The 17,815-nt window shown below is 39.9% G+C and overlaps 1 protein-coding gene across 16 annotated transcripts in view; it reads right to left on the bottom strand.

Annotated features, from left to right (window-relative positions):
• The window catches only part of HIVEP2 (HIVEP zinc finger 2), a 136,957-nt gene that overhangs the window by 26,112 nt on the left and 93,030 nt on the right, over nt 1-17,815 (bottom strand). For 13 of the 16 annotated variants that reach the window (XM_063151404.1, XM_063151396.1, XM_063151402.1 and 10 more), the window contains one exon: nt 192-236. The exons of the other annotated variants lie outside the window; for them this stretch is intronic. The gene's annotated coding sequence lies outside the window, so the exon portion shown is untranslated. The remainder of the gene's footprint in view (nt 1-191; nt 237-17,815) is intronic. 16 annotated transcript variants of the gene reach the window in all.

Below are 17,815 nucleotides of genomic sequence, written 5' to 3'. Positions count from 1 at the left end.
AGAATTATACAGACAGCCATGATTTAACTACAGCAAGGAAAAGAGTTAAGAAGTCAGTATTACAGATACTGGAATACTTTTCATTCCTACAGTGGACAAAATGAATTTGCCTTAAAGAAACAATAGCAAAGTGCAGGAAAACACACAGGTAATAGGCACTTCAGATTTTTATTTCAGTATAAAGTAATTACCTGCATCTTCTAAACATCTAATAGGCATGACTATCTTCAAATTCCCTGTGGGGAAAAAATACAATTATAAGAAATTTTTTATATTAGGTATAGATGATGATGAAAATCTTCTATTCTTTACAGTAGAGGTCTGAAAATTTCATTTACCCATCCACTAGAAAATTTTATGTTGTGTCTTAGAGGTCTGAGTAATTACATTTGAAGACTCTAAGCATGAATAGTTTTAAAGGACTTAGGTTTCTAATGTGTAGATGAATAACAGCAAGTCTAAACTAATAAAGTCTCACCTTCCTGAATCAGTGAAAAGAGAGCTGCCAATGTACCTCTTCATTCCTATGCCTTTGTTAAGCCTGGATTATCCCTGAATCCCCTTGGCAAATCCCCTTTCAATGCCTCTCTCCAGCTAATACTTTTAGACTCCAGGCCTCTCATTAAATGTTTCAGGGACCAGCACAAACTCCTGGTCAGGGTGTCACCACTGAGGGACAAGAAAATGTAGTGAAACAGGAGTAGGTGTCCAAATTAACACCTGTGTGATAGCACTACAGAATGTACGGCTGCTTTCTCAGAGAAGAAATTTACAGAAGAAAATTACAGAATACATGGTTAAAAGGCCTCTGTGACTGCCATTATTTGCCACCTCTCTGACTGCCACCACACTGCAGGCTACTCTGAATTGTTGAAAAGACCAGCTCAGAGAAGACGGAGCATGAACATCATCTCATTGCCTTAAGACCATTTCTCCCACAAAACGATTCTCAGTTTTTGACAAATCTTTCTTCAAAAAGATTTCTGCTTTTGTTTCAATAAAAAGGATATATGTTCAATCGTGACAACAAAAGCAACAATGACAGTGTTTATTGGTTTTATTCATGCCAAAAGTCAGAGCATCGCTAAAAAACAGATCTTTAGAAACAGCTGGAACATTAGCTTCAGAGTAGGGGATACAGACTATTGTAATGATCCTCAATTAGTAACTATCACAAAGAAGCTGGAGTACTCATGTTTATTTTTCATTGAATGACACCAAAAAATTATCAAAAACTAACAACTATAAAGAAAAAAAATCAGTAAAAAATTGAAAAATATTTTTTAGTTCTTTGTAATTATTATCACTTTCCAAGAACAAATGGACATTAGCAAAGCCTAATAACTTGACACAAATAGAATCAGTACCATGCCACCTGTTATGAATTAATCATTAGTAGTACAAATAATATATCAGTAGTTAGGCCAGCCATAACTGATGGAATGTTGGTGTAGTCAACTATTTTTTTAACTATAGAGAAATCCCCTGTAGTACAAAATAACAGCAAGCTATCAAATGCAAACCAGAATGTTTTAGACCTTAATGTCATTTAGCTTTGATGTGCTAATGGCTTCTTTAAATAAGTCTGTTGTCTTATTCTCTAAATTAAAAAAGAAAAATACAATGCAAGTGTATATTTTTTTTTTTATTTCCTTATCCACTTCCTCAAAGAAAAAGTGTCGGTCCAAATGGAAAAAGAAATCCTTGTGCACGAGTTACTGCAGAGCAGCTCGGCAGGGGCTCATGAGGAAATGGCAGGGAAGTGGCCCAGCAGTTCCAGCAGCTGAGCTACGCTGAATCCCAGGCGGCTAATGATGCCAATATATGAGCACAGATGTAAAGGAAAATATGTGGCTTGAGAAAGCAGAAACAGGGACGGGAGTGAATGGTCCTCGCTGAGAGAGCAAAAGGGTATTTTCCATCTTCAAAGAAAAATATTCCTTATTAGGCAATTTTGCAAATGATGTAGGAGAAATTTCTAGAAGATGGCAGTATCCTTTCTTTCCATATTCCTTTTACTGAGAGCACCTTTAAAGAAGAAATCTGCCAGTCACAGCAATGGCTTTATTTCAGCAAAAGATGATGCTAATATACATCCAAAACTTTTCTGCTCTGCACTGAGAACTCTGTTACAGAGTGAAAGCCTTCTTCAGTCCTGCAACTTCAGAACATTCTATACAATTTTTCAGCCTCCACTATGAAACAGGTAGAGACTAATTACAGGGATTATTGATGGCTTAAGTACGGCAACAGCCACTCTCCTGGGAAAAATAAATCCCTTTCCAGAATGAACATAGTAATTTCTAGTTTGGTTTGAGCTGCCATCCCTCCTGTGTCAAAGATGGCTTTAATATTACTTCTCTTGTTCCTTTTCTCCTCCCTAATGGGAGACTGACCTAACTGGAGAAATGTAAGACACTGCAAAGCTAGTTGGCATTCTGTCTGTTTTATCCAGTCAAAACTCTGTCTCATCTGGCTGCATTCAAAGGCTAGCTTAAACCAACAAAATACTTCAATTTTTCCAAGTGATCAATGTTTCTCCTTTAGAAAAAATCGTAAATACACTTTTAAATATTGCTTTTCATCAAGTACATACTACTCGATAGGCAGAAACCCATTATATTTCAAGTACTGCCTATTCAAGGAACTAAGGATGATAAAAGGGCACAATTTTTTTAATACCTTTGGCACGGCTCAGCTCTGCTGGAGTGAGTGAGAGCAGCCCACCTACCCGGATCAGAAGCTGTATGGGAGTTGCACGGAGCACATTGTTTGACAGGAGCTGCAAAGTCCTTCCTGGCTGGTGGCCAAGCCAGGTTTCCTGGCAGGAATGGGGCCCGAGAGCCAGCTCCCCTAGTCACATTAGCTGTGCTATCTGCCTGCTTCAAAACAGGACATTTCACTCCTATGAAAACTTTGAACATGAGAAGATTACTTGGAAACCAGGAGCTGTATTTATGTCAGATGCACCTACTAAATCAAGACTTTGAAAACTTTCTAGAAAGGAACATTATCCTTTTGCTCCTTTTTTAACGAGAGTGCCTTTGTGAGCTGTATGCAGGGGATGTATATCTGATTGACTGCAGAGCTCCAAGATTATTCCTTCTTTTCTTTTTTTTTCTCTTTTTTTCCGGACCATTAAAATGGTTACACTCAACAGCTTTAAAATAAAATTTGGCAAAATATTACTTTTACTGCTTCAAAATTTGTAGATCATATTACAGTTCTTGCAAGTGAACAAATTGGAAGCTTATGTCTTCCAGGCTAAATCCTGAGTACACCATACAGAATAAATATTGACTCTAGCATAAGGACTAAGGGTCAGATCTAGCCTTGTTTTAAATCTTTTCTGTCCAGCTCTGCCAGCACAAAGCTGGCCTAAAACCACAGTAACTGGCCCCTGAAGAATTTGTATTCTATAGGGCAAGTGTTAGCTCAGACAAGCTGCAGTGGCTCCTATGAAATCCTCACACTCATGCACAGACTTCTGCCAAGACCCTTATTAGGCAAGTCTAGTTTATGTCTGGGATAAGCACAGCAGCCTTACTAGAGAGGCCACCTCTGAACTCTTCCCCACCTGCAACTGAGAAGAAAATTGCCTTGGCTTTCAGGAAGAAAGGCAGCATACTTTCAGCTTGCTGTCCTACATATTTCCATCTGTCTTACTAATGAGATTCCCCAAAGAACTGCTTGGTGTTGATATCCCAGTGAAAAATGTAAAAAGACTGAGATCACTAGTAAAACATGGATTTAAAGTTTCTCCTGCATAGGCAAAGTCATAGATGGGCTAAGTCTGAAGAAGACCTCTCAACCAGCACCCAGTGTGCACCTCTGAACTGAAGGATTAACTGGTATGAAGTAAAGATAAGCATTTGTTCCTCCTTCTTTCCAAGTTTATATATTCATTCATGGGCTGAAGATGTTATGTAGCAATATAACAAAAAGAATGCAGTCCTTGGGGGGTACAGTTATGGCATTTTACACAAATGAAAAAAAAGATGACCAACTGACACTTGGCAAGGTCTGAATTACTGGTAATGGGAGCATGCTTGTGCTTTTGCTCCAGTTTGGCAGGAATTGTAAGACATCATTTTGCATATGCGAATCAAAAAAGGCAGCTCTTTTAAAAGAGGTTAGATGTATTTATTTTAGTCTACCACTTTCTATGTTATAACTGCTGTTGTTAGCTCTTCAGATTTGAAGATACTACTCTAATTCATTAATTTAATTCCACCCCAGATGTTCTAACTGCCCTCTGGATTTCAGTGCTTTACTGAATGTATTGTCACTCTCCAAAATCAGCCAGAGAACCACAGTTTTGGAAAAAACTAAAATATTTAAATTAATACTTATAGGTTTGGTTGGATTTTCAGGGTTTTTTGGGTAGGTTTTTTTTGAGTAGTTTTTTGGTGGCTTTTTTTTTTTTTTAATTTGGGCAGCTGAACTAATTATTACAATATACTTTTTAAAATGTAATTTAAAAGTACAAACCCAAACACTGCTCAGCAAATGCACCCAGTACACAATGATCTAACAAACTGTACTGAGTTTACCTGAGGTCAAGTTCCAGGGCAGGATCTGTTCTCCATTGCTATACTGTGCTCACACAGATTCCTCAAGAAGCCAGGAACTGAGGGCACTCACTGAGAGGATCCACTTACAGATACATCAAGGGCAGACTGCAGCCTCACTGTGACCAAAACAACAACCTCAGGCTTTTGGGCACATTTGTGTCCCTGGTAGTTGCTGGTTTCAAGGGACAGATTCTGTGCATGTAAAACTAGAAGTGGTGTTAAAACCTGGCATTTTGATTTGTGCAATTATTATTTCAGTGCTTGAGCTGTATTTGGCTTATACTTTGAAAACTGTTCTAGAATCTTAGCCATTGAGAATTGGCATCTAACACATTTTAGACAACTGTAGTAGAATTGAATATTTAATTAGTTTTATGTTTTTACCAAATTCACCTCGATCATAATTATTTCATATTATTCAAAATATTACCTGAGACCATTATGAGAGTATGCTGAAGAACATATTTTAAAAGCACAACCAAGATGACAATCAACACCTACTAAGAAAACAATCAAGTAATCAAATCTGTTGTACCCTAACACGTGATAACCTGAACTGTAGGATCTTAGACCTGTTAGACATTTCATATAAATGTCTGTATGTACTTGCTGTGATGAAGACCCAAACTCTGAATGTGACCCTACTGAGTAGGAGGTCAGGCACAGACTAAGATAAAAATCAGTTTTGAAACAAGAGTCACTCATTACAAGATTTGACTCAGAGAGACTGAAAGGACACAAATTATTCCAACAAGAAGGAGAGCCAAATTCTGCTCTACATTAACTTGGTACGAATCCGAAGCAATGAGCTGCAAATCCAAGGACATCATTCCAGATTTATTCCTCATAAAAACAAACAGAATCAGACCACTTAGGTTTAGGCTTTTACATCCGACATACAAAATACCTGAAGTTATTTGCCAGAAGGTGAAAATAAACTAATCCAACACCTCTAAGATGTCTACAGAGAGAATTGTAACATATATTGCAAGAAATGCTCAATTACACAGTAGTAAGAAAACATGGGTGATTTTCACTAAGAGATGTTGGTTTGTATTATAAATGCTTTGAGTACAGCTGCAGCAAAATACTCAGTTTTTGCTATGTTAGGTATCTCAAATATAATTTTAAACTGCTACTCTCTGTAGAAAAACAGCACCAACCAAAAACCTTAACTTCAAATTGGATGTATTTTAGGAAGTCATATAGGAAGTCTAGAGTAGAAATGCTTTAACACTGACCTTTTAACTATAATGACCAGGATTTTTCACTTAAAAGTATATCACTACTTCCTTTTTCAGCATCATACACAATGTACACATTACTATCAGATGGAAAAAAATGTATAAAAAAAGCTTTAATGTTGCCAAAGACCAGTTGAACAGTTATTTCCACAGGATGAGTATTAAAGGGAAAAAAAAGAGAGAAAAAACTATGCAGGAGCCAAATTAATCTTAAATGCTTCCTTTATAGGTAGGAATTTGAAAACAAATCTCAATTTTTCTCCTTGAACTGAACAAAATCCTGCTATCAAAGAGATGCCAAAACAGCCAACAAGTCAAAGAATCTTGTCAACTAATTAGCAGTTAATTGATCCCTCTGATCCCACTGCTTTTAATGGATCAGGTAAATATTTTGTTTCTGGTTGCCTCATCTTGCTGTGAACCTCAAGAGTCTGACAGAGCATGTCGGATAACACAAAATCTACCTGTTCTGTCTGACTGCCTTCTGACATGGACATCCTGAATCTGTCTGTCTCTATACAAAAGCAAAGATTATTGGGATTATTCAGATATGAAACTAAACAAGAGAACTATATAAATTGCTAATCATTTCACACTGGTACTTATTTCCTTGGAGGAGCAAGTTAAAAAATGAAAACAGTTTAATAAAATACCAATCATTTCCCATGTGGACCTTAAAATGTAATGGCAGAGCAACAGCAGATCTGACAGGCAGTACTTCCAGGATTATTAAAATTTCAGAAGGTAACGAAAATGCCACCATTGTTTTGTTCTGCCCATCACCCCACCCCCACTCCCCCCTTTCTTTTGAACTGTAGTACGCAGTGATTTATAAGAGTGAGAACAGCTCCCATGCAGAGAACAGTTAGAAACCAATGCCCACCAAGGTCCTCTTTAAACACCATTTTGATGGCTGAAACAAGGTTTATGTGATGCTTAATCCCATTGGTGCTATCTGCAGAACAGTCTCTCAAGAGTGAATTAAGTAGTAAGCAACAGTATTTACTAAATACACATTAACAATGTACAAGGGTATCCAATACAGTGCTGAGATACAAATGAGCTCTTAAATTCTTGGACTACTCTCTGTCAGCAGAAACTCAACTTTATCTCGCTTTCTTCTGAGCCACAGCAGTCAAACATAAGGACACTGTGCCAAACCATAGAAGTGTCAAATAGTTTCTAATCTAAGAATTACTTTTCACCATGTAGAAAAGAAATGGAGCTTTGGCTCTGCCCAAAAAGCGCTAAAAACCTCTGCAAAGCAAAAGCTCGGACACTAACCAATGATGCTATGTGATGCCACTGGTATTGCAATGGAAGTCTTGCATTTGGAAGAACTGGTGAAAATTACTGAGATTAAAGAATTTTTATTCTCAATTCAACACAAAGGAACGTGTTAATCGGAAAGGGAAATTTCACACCCAGTGAAGGACAGATTAAGTCCTGACTATGAATTTAGCAGCACTTCATAAGGATAAAGTGTATGCAAAAAACCGGATTCCCATGCAGATGTGGTTTGTAGTAATTTATAGACTTATAAAACATCATCTACAGTAGGAAGGGTAAGAGTTCAAACCGTTAAAGTTGTCAGATATAAGAATTTTCCCAACTGAAAGACAGGCAAAGGCTGAAATGCCTCATCATTTTCACACAAGGACTGCAAAAGGGCAGCCACTGGGGAAAACGCAGCTGCACTGGTAAACCTCTGTTAAGATGTCATACAGCTTTCCCCCAGGTTTTCCCAGGGGGAAAAAAAAATCAAAATTTGAGTAAATATTGCAACATTTTTTGGTACAAAGTAATTATTCTTCTCATGCCAAAAGGAAATACTAGGCAAATATCAGGCCTCAGCCTAGCATTTTCACCTCAGAAGGAAAATATAACAGAATTTTCTGGGAAGTGAGGTTTTTTAAGTTAAAAAGTTACACAATCCTAATTATGCAACCGCAGCAGATTTTGTGAACAGTCATGCCTCCTTTCACACCATGTCAAAAGAAACCACTTTCATTTCACATGAAAATATCAGTGTCTTTCAAACACCTTTTTGAATGAGCAAATGCACTGTCTCAGACTGAAACTCTTGCCCTGGCAAGAATTACATATGAAGACATTTATAGTACCTGAGCTTGCATTTGTTTTTCACTCACACCAATTATTATACAAGCTTATTTTAAAACCTGTCTTTGTTTACTAAGCTCTGTGGTCATCACATGTCAAAACAAAAAGAGGCACATGCCAAACATCAACAGTATGTTCTTACTAATTTTTTTCCACTTTTTGCCCCCAAAGTAGAATGGGTCTTCACAGCAGTTTTATTTCAATCCATCCTGAATACTTTTTAAGAGTTCACCTGAGATCAGCTATTAAGCCTCAAATCCTAAATATTGCATAGATGTCACAACAGCCACTACTCAGCAGCAAAAATGTTTTATTTTGACAAATGACTCAATACAGGCATTTTGGTGCAGCAAATCCAGCCACTGAGCATTGCCTAAAGATTCTGATCACAAGAGAGGTAATGTAGGATACATTAATTAGACTGCATATTTAAGAATGCTGCTTTCTTTATAACCCTCAGGATGGCTAGCAGAGGAAAAGAATAATAAAAAAATTCTTTAGAATTATTTGGATCATATTTTACAGTACTTTGTTCTTTTTTACTGTATGAAGCATTGAAAGTCAGTATGTATAACATTCAATTTCATCAGAACACCTCTTAAAAATTCAGCAAAATATGCATATGCTTTTTGCTGCATTTTGTAGTTATACATGAAATTTCACTCTTTGCATTTAAGTTTCTTTTTGCAAAACCCAAATCAACTGTGTTTATTAACATTACCATCACTCTCACAAGCAAACACTTCTAAAGAGATGAATGTCTACCAAAATGCCTGAAACTGCATTTAAAACCTCTGTTATTATAGAGCTGTTGCTACTTAAGGCACAGACCAAGCTGACAACTAAGTCAAGATTTCAACAAGAACAACATAATAAAACCCAAAACATTTTTGAGGAAAGACACTGGTCAGATTTCATGATGGCTTTTTACCAGACAAGGATAGATCGGAGGGCATCACCACAGCACCTTAAATTTTTATCTACGCATCCCACATACCACTAACTTTTGTAACTACTCCAAGGAAACCTGCAATATGAAACTATTGAACACCAAATTACTCCTGTCCATGAGAAGCTGAAGTAAGGGCAGCAAAGAATCCTAATTTCAGCCACCAGGCAAGAGCTCACCAGGCTCTAAGAGGACATTCTCTCTTGAAGATCCATCAAAAGAGAAAGCAACTGTAGCTCAGCTTTAAAAAACTCCAGACAACTTCATACTGTGTTCTCCTTCTCCTGCATCCTGCCTGGCCCATTCCATCAAGTTTAGCTTTTATTTCCATTGTCAGAAGTGGAAGAGAAATCACGTAACAGTCTGGCCCAAAAGTAACTTAGGTGCTTGCGATATACCAATGACACTTGCACACAACAAACAAAAGAAAGCATCACCAACACGCAACCCAATATTTTGAGTCGGAAGAGACCTTTAAAGATCAAGTTCAACTCCCAAACATCCCCATGTCTAGCCCTCAACATTCCCTTTATAGACAGGGAAATTATCACATAGAGTATCTGTACAGGCATGCACATTTGCAAAGCTAGACTTGAACTAATTATTACTGAATGCTCCTTAGGATAGCTCCTAACAATCTGAAATGTTGCACTGCCAGCCAAAAACATATAGGGCTATTTTCCTTTAGACCACATTGCAATGTTTTATCACTCAGACCACCTAAGATAAATAATCCACTTAATCGACTTGCTCATTCAATTGAACTCTTCCCCCTCCTTTTCCCTTCCTCCCCCACCGTCAGGGTTTGAGGACAGCCTGTTCGCCTGGAGATGGTGAATCACTACAAGCCAGCAGGCCCACTCGGTTCCTCAAAAGTCACAAAAGGTGTAAAAATAGCTCGTACTAATGAAGCAAGTACAGCGTCAGCAGCCAGATGAGCGTGGGTGATCTGATAAGGGTCTGCTGTTGCAAAGGGCAAATTATTAAGAGAATGCTTCTGCCTCTCTCTCTTTTTATTAAGCTTTGTTCTTCCTTTGCTGAAACCAGCCCTCTGCAACGCCTGATAAATGACATCTGACAAGGCTGGCTGTAATTGCCAGTTTCATACCAGTGCAGGAAGTGGTGCCTCTCTACAAGCCGAAGGTACAGTGGAGATGTCACTAAAAAAAAAAACCCAACAAATAAAGAGAGGCACAAATAAAGCCTAAAAATAGCCAAGACTACCCACTGAGTATGACTGTGTGGGTATATTTAGTCTGTCTAACACCAACTTTCCTTGTTAAAAACACAATTTTACCTTTATGCAAAACAGCTTCCTGTTTCTAACTTGAGAAACTTGAGAACACAAGGGGGGTAAAAGTCCGATTTTAAAATCATCCCCTTTTCATTGACATCATAACAAGAGTAAAGGTGAGAAGACCAGGCAAATCTTCCATGTGGCTTTTGCATCCTGACATGCCATAACAAATAATCGGAAGCTTTCCATTAAGACATCCCAATAGACAACCCATCGAACTATGGGAACAGATTCAGAGGCAAAACCAGAGCTGCACCAGCAAACTGGGGAGCAGCAGGAGGTGAAGGCAGGGGCAGGTCCCACGCCCTGGAGCATGGCTGTGCCCGGCCAGCAGCAGTGGGACACGGTGGCTCTCTCACAGCCTGGTTCTGCATGCCACACCTACCCTGGGCTGGTGCACAGCCCCTCCCTGGCACCAAGGACCTGCCAGGAAGGGAGACATCAGGTGCTGCCATTTCAGGTGCAGCCAAAGGGTCGCCCCTTGGCCGAGAACAGGAGGGCTTGGCCTACTGCCACTGCCGGTCAGCCTTGCTTGGGCTACCACAGGAACCATCCACCGCTCCTCCTGACAGCAGCCTCCCGTGGGTTTGACTGCAACAGGACAAGCACAGCTACACTCAGCTGAGATGTTCAGAGGTGTTCAGCCAAGTCTCCTGCCAGGGAAACTCCGTGCTCCTGCAGGCCATGCGCTTCACTCCCCGCTTCCCTAAAGGAAGGCAGGGACGGTCCCCCCAATCCCCCTCAGAACATCTGCAACTATTTAAAGCCTGTGACTGGAATACCACTACTGAAGCAACACTCATGCCAAATTCCTAGTGCTGACTAGTGCTCTGCATGAGCTGTGCAAAGAAATGGTCTCTCCCACAATTTTGCTTTTTCTACTTGATATCATGAGTCGTTTGGCTGACGCACACAAGAGGGGTTTGTTTCATTATTATGCAGCCTTCCTGTGTGCCTCCAAATACCGCCCATCACTTCTACTAGGCTAAACAAAAACACACACGTTTTTACCAGACTTTTTCTCTCATTTACAACAGGAAAAAAAAGCCCACTGTAACATACTGCCAACTTCACATGCAAGATCCAATCCAAATGATTATTCTGAAATTAGAATTTTTATTTTCCTCTGATTTAAACATTAAACAAAATGTAATTGAAGCTAATAAGATTAAATTTTTAACATTAACTACAGTGGGAAATTGAGACTGTGTTCTTTTCTTGATATGCTGTGATTAATTCCCACTGATGCAAGAGCACTCTTTGTGCAGCATCATAGTTTTGTCTTTTCATTCTTTGCCTTAGCAGCAAATTTAATAATCACTGATTTTTTTCACTAGAATAGATAAACATGATGATGTAAGACAAATCAGTTCATGATACTATTCTTCAGACAATTTAATTTTCATCTGAAATGAAGAATAGATGTTATTATATTAGAGGAAATACGGATGTAAAAATAATTATTAGTAGGCTTAAATACTGAAGACCATATTCTGGATGTATATTTCCATAAATTAATAGGAAACAGGACCACATATTCTCAATCACTTTGTATAAAGTACACAACCTTCAGTGTAGCTCCTCACTCAGATTTGGAACAGAAATTCTGTCTAAGCAACAGTAATATAGTACCTGTCTTTTAAAGATTGCACCTATTTAAAGAAACATACAAAGGAGAAGATGAAACTAGAAAAACTACAGAAAAGTGTATTAAGAAAACATAACATTTACTATTATATTGCATTTTCCAAAATTCTGTAGAATAGACTGAAATTCCAAAATCAGGGAAAGAAATCTTTTTTGATAAGTTCCTGCCATAGGCTTTCTCCTTTGGCCAGTGTTTAAACTATGGGTGCTGGAACCTTCTTGTCCCAAATGCAGAATCATGGAATCATTCAGATTAGAAAAGACTGTTAATATTATTAAGCCCAACCATTAACTTAACACTATTAAGTCCACCATTAAACCAAGTCTCTAAGTGCCACATCCACAAGACTTTAAATACTTCCAGGAATGGTGACGCCTCCACCACTGCCCTATTAAAGCAGCCTGATCCAGTGCTATGAAGAAAGTTTTCCTAATACCCAAACCAAATCAAACCTCCCCTGGTGCAACTTAAGGCCATTTTACCTTGCCCTAAAGTAAGTCCCCAACTCACACCTTCAGAAACAGATGGCACAGGTGGGGTGGGAGACTGGATATAGTGGTGTCCTGCACTTCAGATGGGACAGTAGTTCCACAATGACATTTCCCACAAAATGAAAGCCTACAGGAGGTAAAAGCACACCATGGGCAAATGGAGGCAGTGGGCACCAGCACAGGACAGCAGGGGAGGCTGCAACAGGAGCTACGGGAGGCAGTAAGGAAATACAGCATTAAGTAGAGTCTGCACTATCTCACATCATCCTACATCCTGCTGCAGGTTGCTTTTCCTGCCACAGCCTTCTCCCTCCCGCCCCTGCACGGTGTCATTTTCCCCAGTGTGCACTCCCCTCCCACTCACCAACACATAAGGCACACCATGATTTATGTCACCTCTCAAATCTGGCCCGGCATCTCGGAGGTGCAAGCATAGATGCAGTCTACAAAGGCTTAGGATTAATTTGCTTTATTGCCAATTGCAGCAGGCAAGTGGCTCGGCTCATAATGCAATTTTGTCCTCAGGAGACCTGCAGGAGGTGGGAGCAGGTTGCCACGAGCCTGGTGCCTTCTGTGCACTGACATATGTCCTTGTTGCTGGGCAAAAGGGCACATCCAATTAGGTGTCTTTTATTATTAACGTTCTGCTGTTTCATCTCTTGATCATGTATCCTCCTCTTGGCCCGTCTGCACCCCAGCTTGTGTAACACAGCAACATCTGCAGACACACTGCTCTACCTGGGAAAGCTCAAGTGGAAATCTGGTGGTGGAGACCAGCTATCTTCCTCTTGTAGACCCAAGCAATATCACACTAACTAGGATCCTCAAGCTAAAAGGATGAGAAATATGAGGTATCTGCCTTGCTGGGAGTAATAATTACAATGTATTATTAACAAAACTCAGGTTTCATCATTAACTCGACTCAGGTTTCAAGAGCTGATCTCACCCTAATGATCCTCCAAATTGCATCCAGTCTTTCCTTATGAGTGGATTTAGTACCAGCAAGGAAGTCTGCTGGTAACTGTTACACTGAAAAGAAAGCACGGGTAAAAATGAGCTATAAATACCACAATCAAACAGGTGCAAAGAATTACAGACATTTTAAGTTGCCCGAACTCAGGGCCATCTCACCACTTGGATCTGATCCTGCCAAAAAGATAGAGACTGTAACTTCAAAGCAGCTGAGAGGAAAGGGCTCACTGTCAGTGTGTGCTGCATATGGCACAGCTGACCTGACCCTCCTTCTGCAAAGGATTGACTCCACTCCCCTCAAAGATGTCAGTCAAGTCAGAGCTCCTCTCTTGCATCTCAAAGCATGAGAAAGGCCACCTACGTGTTTGCTATAATGAAGTAGCCAACTGTCTCAACTCCTGCCACAAAAAAACCTTGTTTGATTTTGTTCCTCGCCCAAGCTCATCAGAGGAACAAAGACCTTCAAAAGCGTTTTCTCAACTCCTAAGTGAGAGATGAAAATGCGACTTTAATTGTGGATTGGTGAGGTCTCCTTGAGTAAAATAAACCAAATTGCTCAGATGCAACTGCGTAACAGGGAGCCTAATTGCTTGGCTAGCATCAACAAAGGGCTGCTGGTTCATTAGAGCAGCTGGAGGAGCTGCTCTTTGCATCTTCACAAGCTGGGAGTATTTGATTGCAAAATCGCTACGGCTGTTTGATCCAAAACTCAGCCTCTGAGTTCTGATCAGGAAAACTTAACAGCAAAAAGCCATCACTCTGATATTTTTCTTCACAACTTTCTTCAGGGTGACAATTTATTTTTCTCCTTGATCTGTTCAAGGATGTCAAATCTAATCATAAGATAGGATATGAACTTTTATATTCTGTATATGCTGCTTAGAGAAAGAACAGAACTGATGTGAACCAAATTGCAGTTTCACATGACAGCTGGAAGATGCTGGCACTTAAGCTGCTATCCTGAGGTCTAACTGCAACAGGACCTTGCCAGAAAGAGCAAAGGGCAGAGGAAGGCCAGGAAAAAGGCCAGTGGAGGTCAAAGGCACTCACATTTTCTGCTTACTGGTCAAAGCAGATTTGGACAGCAGGCAATCGGGCAGACAGCAAAGGAAGCTTATTTCCATCTTATCCAACAGGGAAATAATTTGCTAAATCACACTAAAGGGGAAGCAGTTAGTGGCAGCTAGTGCCATCAAAATGTTCGGAGCATTCTCTGCCTGGGGCAGTTCTACACCCCTTTTGGGAGACCACACTGCTCTGCTTAAATTTGCCTGTCTACCACTCACCATGAAGCTTAGATAAACCACAGCCTTGCTTTATGCTTTTTCCATCACAACCATCTTTAGACTTAAAACCTGCTCGATGAAAAACACAAACGTAATCTCAGGCAGATAACTGCCTCAGCAAGTCTTTTAAGAGCGCCTTATTTTCTCCAACTCAAACTCCACATGTGAATAGGTCCACATACAGGCTCAGACACATCTGCATAAAGAGGTCCATTTGCCTGAGTGTTTACTAATGAATGCTTGGCAGTCAGAGAGACACCAGAAGTGCATCCAATTGTTTTCATTTTTTAAAGAAAAGGTGGTTTACATCTCTAGGAACAAAGCATCGATGAACTTGCTTATAAAATGCACCATCCACGGCTTCAAATCTTTGGGTGTGCATTTTTTCCCCCCTTTTATGCAGTCTGAATCAGCTTGTGGGAAAGTTATTAGAAATATTCCACCAATGAATTGAGAAGTGGATCAAACCAGGACAACACAAACCTTCAATAAAGCAGAAGACTCCACATGGGGTGCTCTCAGGAAAATCGCTCAAATGCAGAACTACCCATTGTGCTGAGGGCTTAGGTAGGTCAGCTCTGCTTTGCATGCTCTGCTTTTCACTCAAGTTGCTCATCAGAAGTGGAAACTAAAATCTTCTTTTCTGACAGGTTATGAATTAGATACATCTGGTTTCCAGGATCTCTTACCTGCTGCTAGCAATTTCACATAGAAATAATAAAAAAGAGTCCTCATAGAGTAAATTATTTCTAGAGGTATCTTTTTAATCACAGACTGCTGTAAGATATTTCTTCTCCAGCAGCAGTGAGTCCAGGAAGCAGAGAGCACCTGCCAGCATTTAAAGAAGAGCACATCTAAAACCATAGCTCCAAGTTGTCAAAATACTGCTTGTTGCAGGAATTTCATCTATGCTAACACTCTGCTAGAGCAGTTCAGGTAATAACAGCAATAACAAACAAAGAAAAAGTTATAGGCCTGCTAATATAAATGGGGCAGCATTGCTCACAGATATTTTTAAGTCCCAGTGGTGTTGATCCACCCATAAGCAGGTCTGGATTTATAGAAAAGGAAAGAGTAAGCGGATGACTACCCCACAGGAAGTTTCTATTTAAAAAAGTGTCTGCCTTGACTGAAAATCAAGATAACACCTCTGAAATTCCCACCTGTCAAATGCATTCTGTTTCCTCCTTGGTTTTCTTTTTCTTTCTACAGTGAACTGAACTACTCTAAAATTTTCTTTCTGTGATTTTCAGCTAAAGTAGATATGGAAGGAGCTGCGGACAAGCACTGAGGGCATTAAGCCTACAAGACTTAGCCTTTGTCTCCCTTGAGAAATGGATACAATGCCAGCTTGAGTGGACTCTGAATCCAGATTTTAATTAGACAGAAGGGGAAATCAGCAAAACCTACCTCTTGCTCAAATATTATTCTTTCCTTAGTATCCCAGTGCTCTCCAGAAAAAATGCTCTTCTGACCTGTTGGTCGCCTGTTGGTCACCACTTGTGCAGGCACAGAATCCAAACTCTGTCCCCAGTGTGTCCTCACCATCTGCATGTTGTCCACCTCTCCATCGAGAGCCTCCAATAAAAACTTCCTATAATAGAATTGTCCTGACTCACAGGTAGGGGGGGAGGGAAGCTGACCTCGCTGCAGCATCAAGAGTCTCTGACGCATTTTGGGAGGCTGTGGTTTCAGGTCTGAAAGAATTCAGCCTTGTTTTCAATGAGGTTTCATACAATTAACTTCCAAAATATCACCCTATAGCTCCATGTCCATTTGAAACTTGATATTGTTTAGTGGTTCAAGTGAGCACTATTCAGGGCTTTAGGCGTGCACTTGGCGAATTAGCAGTACTCACCAGCAGAAGAGAGTTTCTCAGAAACGCAGCCACCCAGGCTCCTGACTGGCTCCACCTCTTGTCCGCCCACTCCCAGTTTCAGACATTTCACATTCCAAAACTGGAAGTGTCTATGCAACGTAAGGTCAGATTATTGCACAACATGCTCTTTTCCTTCTAAGAGCCACTGCATCTTCAAAAGTACATCTACTCTAACAGCAAGAGAGCTGTTTACAGCGAATTTCTATCTGAGTGGGAGTATTTTCTCCATGAATCTTATAACAAGGACATGACGTGTAAGACTCTTCCCTACATTCTGTAAAATTGTTACTGAGATGGCATTTATTCAATACTTCCACATCAGCATGCCTTCCCCTTTAAGCTGCCTTTTGAGAAATTGAGAATTCATTTTTACACTTCCTTAAAGTATTTCTGTGCTGGATAATTTTAGGACACACTAAACAGAACAATTTCTGCCTATCTTATATTTAGAACCAAGGCCTTTGCAATGCAACCATGAAATACAACTGATTGTCACAAATGTAGGTTTTGCCAATTGTTTTTTTCCTGCCAAATTGTGAAGTAATTGCTGTGATCATTCCTTCAGTTAGTCTTCCAATTCTAACAGGTGAATGAAAACTCCAGTTTCAATTATACTTGAAGAAAACCTTCCTTTTTAGTATAGGGGACTACAAGTGAGGTGGGGTTTATTGTTTTTCCCAAAGAACAACACACAGGTGGAAATTATGGTGATATATTGTATTCTTTGAAACTGTGTTCAGCTTTCAGTACAATTAAGTCTTTGCTGTTAGCACAGAAGGCCTATTTGTTGTTTCCTTGAACGCCAGCAACTTAGGTTGGTATCACCTAAAGGCAACTGTTGACATATTTAAATAAAGAATTAATGACCAGTCCTTATGTGTCCCTTCTTCTTTCTATTCAGATCAGTCACCTTTGTCTTCAGCATCACTGGGGAAGCTAAGCAGTGGGGAAGCACAAGGGTTTGGGGCTGGGAGGGTTCCCACCATCACCTGGTAAGAATGGGGATGCTGGCAGGATAAATGACTAAGGCAGCACTCAAAAACCCTTCCTGATTTCACAGTCAAACAAGATCTCCATAAGCTGTCGGTCCTATCCTCCCAGAAGGAAGAAGGTTCAGATCCAACAGTCAGCATTCAGAAATCTAATTCAAGCTACCCAGCAAAATTATGAGAGTCTAAACAAACCAGTGACAGAGTAGGGAACTTGAGAGAATCCTATGAAAGGAGCAGAAAAAGGGACAGAGAAGGATGCTTTAGATGTGTGCTGGCACCATGCTTTCCTGCAGGTAAAGATAGCCCAGGATTTCACTCCAAGTCATTCATTTGGAAAATATGATTGAGAGTCAACTGCCCTT

This window comes from Melospiza melodia, chromosome 3 (assembly GCF_035770615.1).
Source record: "Melospiza melodia melodia isolate bMelMel2 chromosome 3, bMelMel2.pri, whole genome shotgun sequence".
Classification (NCBI taxonomy): Eukaryota; Metazoa; Chordata; class Aves; order Passeriformes; family Passerellidae; genus Melospiza; species Melospiza melodia.
This window is presented reverse-complemented; position numbering and strand designations above follow the sequence as displayed.